This window comes from Palaemon carinicauda, chromosome 19, assembly GCF_036898095.1.
Source record: "Palaemon carinicauda isolate YSFRI2023 chromosome 19, ASM3689809v2, whole genome shotgun sequence".
NCBI lineage: Eukaryota > Metazoa > Arthropoda > Malacostraca > Decapoda > Palaemonidae > Palaemon > Palaemon carinicauda.
Genome location: NC_090743.1, coordinates 98001729 through 98005739, shown reverse-complemented (window position 1 = coordinate 98005739; position 4011 = coordinate 98001729). Strand labels below are relative to the sequence as shown.

At 31.0% G+C, this 4011-nt stretch overlaps 1 pseudogene; it reads left to right on the top strand.

The window, feature by feature from the left end:
* The window catches only part of LOC137659162 (lachesin-like), a 103051-nt pseudogene extending 100117 nt beyond the window's left edge, over nt 1-2934 (top strand).
* The last annotated feature ends 1077 nt before the right edge of the window (nt 2935-4011 follow it).

The following is a 4011-nucleotide window of genomic DNA, read 5'->3' as shown; positions in this document are numbered from 1 at the left end:
TAACAAGTATCCAAAATTTATTATTATGAGGCTTATTAAAATCATTATTATTATTATTATTATTATTATTATTATTATTATTATTATTATTATTATTATTATTATTATTGTTATTATTATTATTATTATTATTATTATTATTATTATTATTAATATAAAATAATAACGATAACTGACAATAAATTTGCAAGTGAAAATATTTGAAATTGGAGGGATTATTGTTGAAGTGAAGTTGAACTATTGATATGAAGAGCTTAGGGATTATTACCTTCGGGTAATTGTTTAATTTTCTAATTTAATCTGACGGAAAAAAATCACAGGTAATACGAAAACAGACAGCTATCAATTATAGCAATTTAGTGTGTGGTGGAGTCAATGATATAGTTGCTTCGAAATGCTTATGCCCAAACCTTTTTAATTGAAATTTAATATCTGTCTTCTGGATATCACTAATGATTGGAAAAAGTATATCATGTATAACTATCTTTGTACTATAGTCACTGCAGATATTCCGGGTGAAATAAGCCCCACCCCCTGATAACGTCATATCCAATCACGTTGTCTCCCAAGTTAGTACTGGTCACAATGAACATGATATTAGCAGAGGTCGACCTAATCGAACATAACGTAATTTAACTATTTTTTTTTTTTTTTTTGAACGTTTGTAACATTGAAAAATGATCTCACTTTATCGTAATTTAGTAAGTAAATAAGATAGGAAATAAAACTTCCAGATTACTCTTTATCTCTACTTGGGATATGGACCCTTTGTGATGGCCAAAATTTATTTTGATAATTTTTCGCAATTATCATTTAAAGAGTCAGTTCTATTGAAGTTCTAAGAGAGGAATGCTCTGCACTGTTCTGTTCAAGGATGAGACACACATGTGATTTCATGAGATCAGTATTGAAGAAAATGCTTTTCCATTATAAAAAAAACACAAGGGGTGAAATAAGGTTACGGTATATTTCGTCTCGTAGGAGGAACAGTTTAGTGACTCTAACATCTGGCAATTAGTATGGCATTTTGGACCATTTAACCAATATAGGGAACAGAATGACTATCGTCTATGCGTTTGCTTCAATAACATGAACCCATTTGACATAAGGATTAGTCTGCTATGAAAACATGCTGATTGTCTGGGGATTTAGATTGGTTTTGAAATTAGGAAATATTTCTTACTGATTTGAGTGACACATACAAAATATGATTTATGTTTTGCTTTATCACAAAAAAAAAAAAAAAAAATGACACTTAACACGTTTTTCCCTTAAAAGCTAAGTTTAAAATGTTTCATTGGTTCTTTGAATGTTACATTAAATGTGGAACTAATTTTTGCTTTACTTCTGTTGTATATAATTCACATTATACAAACTAAATTAATTTTATGCACTACAGCTTCTATTGAATTAGAAATAAAAACGGAGGTAAATTTTTTGTTGATATTGCAATCTTAGAAAAAGACAATTTTTTTCCCAGATTTTTTGGATTTTTGGTGATAAGGACTCCCAGGAATGGAAGTATTTATATGATAATAATCTATAGACTTATTCTAATTTAGTTCTGTTGTATTTAATTTTCATGGCAGAGAAAAAATCCAATTTTCTTCATGACAGCTCCTATTTAAGTAAAATTGGTGATAGGGTGGTGAAAGTAGGTAATTTCTTTCTCGATACCGCAGATTTCTTGGTGCAATGTAAACAAAAAGCAGATTTTTTTTTCTGCTAGAAATTTACATGGGTGATGGAAGTATTTCCGAAATGATTATTTCGATACTTTCAAAGAAGTTTTCATTTGCACAAAAATAATCACAGCTTATCAAGCTCCATCGTCAACAGCCATGTTAATAGAGTGGCTCGATATGAGACAAGTAGTTCCTCGTGTGTCTAGTGTATATTTCATCAAATATTGTTATAATTCTGTATAATTTCTTGTTTCGTCTCTTTCACAGATAGGATTAACAAAAGCAGCAATTTGGAAGTCTGCCCCTATGTCTTGGCTCTTCTGCTGCTTCTACTCGCCGAATAGGCAATCGTCACCGCACGATTTCTTCAGCAACAATCGTTATTTATTACAGTGACTCTGCAATTGACTAACTATTGAATGTTGCAATTATCTCGATATAGTTTTTAAGTGCAATTACTACCGTGTTTTAATATAATATAGAATAGATTTTGATAAAGGATTAACGAGTATTGCTAGTGAGTTTTTGGTAAGAGGCCTTCGGTGCCGAAGAGATTCCACTTCCCCTTTAAAACAATCAAATTAAATCGCAGGTAAAATATGCATAAAGAATAATCTTCAGGTAAATTTTAGCAAAAATAAATAGAAAGAAGTCGAAGAAAGACAATATGAACAACAATAATGACATTTTAATGATCGCTATGAAGAGTAAGTTGGAAATGTGGCTAATAGAGAACAAAACCATGTAATCATATGCCATAAAATATCTAGTGTAAAAGGAGAAAATTGTTCATTCTCTTACAGAGAGATTACAGAAGAAAAATATTCCTAGGTTTAACTGTAACTTAGCTTGAAAGATGAATACTAGGGTTTCTTATAAGAAAGAGCGCTGAGTTCTATATCTTCTAACAATTGAAAAATACTAGAATGCTTTAATGATTTTTTGAGAAATTAGATTCGAAGCTTTCTCTTGATTAATATAAAGTACTAAACAGTTCTGAAAATAAACAGAAAGGGTAAATACAGTTATAGAGAAAGACGAAGAAGACACAAGAACACCTGAAGGTAACATACATCATGAATGGAGAAGGGTTGTGTTATGCAGATCTTATTAATTATCTTATAACTTGTAATTCAGATGGATTAAACTTCTTACATGTGGAATATATCATTTGGTGTGTAGATTAATAAATGCAAAAAAAGTCATGCTAAATAATAGTATTTATGGTAAAAAAATTAATTGCTTAGTAACAAATAACGGAATCGACCAGAAACCATTAAAGATTTTAATGGAAAATAACCAGAAATAATTACTTAAGAAAGCAGTTAAAGTCTATTATTATTACTTGTTAAGCTACAACCCTAATTGTAAAAGTAGGATGCTATAGGCCCAGGGGTTCCAACAAGGAAAAAAGCTCATTGCGGAAATGAAACAGAGAAAAAGAAAATATTTTAAGAAGAGCAACATTAAAATAAATTTCTCCTTTATAAACTATAAAAACTTTAACAAGAAAAGAGGAAGAGAAATAAGATAGAATATTGTGCCCGAGTGTACCCTTAAGCAAGAGAACTCAAACCCAAGACAGTGGAAGACCAGGGTAAAGAGGCTATGGCGCTACCCAAGATTAGAGAAGTAAGGTTTGAAGGCTATTCTAGCATTAACAACATATTCATCTTGAAACAACATGTAATCACCATTTTTAGTAAATCAAGAGGAGGCAAGTATGCAGGGCCAGGTGTGTACTGTACACCTGCTACTTTAACTCTACTGTTGTGTACAGTGATCATTAAGAGCTGGGATTAGCTGAAAGTTCAAATAATAATAATAATAATAATAATAATAATAATAATAATAATAATAATAATAATAATAATAATAATAATAATAATCGTATCAACTTCCTCAATAATGCAATGCAAAACTGGGAAACCATGCTTACATGTTATGGAAAACGCTTGCTGAGGTCAACATCAGGAGAGGAATCTTCCAAGGGACTCACTATCCCCACTACACTTTGTAGTAGCTATGATGTCTATGACATGAGTTCTGGAATAGAATAGAATTCCCGATGTTCACGGATGGCATCAAGCTGTTCGAGAAAGATGGAAAGAAAATGGGAATGCTAATCCAGATGGTAAAAATTATATCAGGAGGCATCAAGATGGGGTTTGGAATAGAAATGTGTGTTCTAATTGATATAGAAAGAGGAAAAGTAACATGAACAGAATGGCTAAAACTGTCAGGTGTAAATGTCATCAAGGACATCGATGAAGTAGGTTATAAATACCTGGGATATTATAAGTAAAGGCTATAAAACACCAGGAGA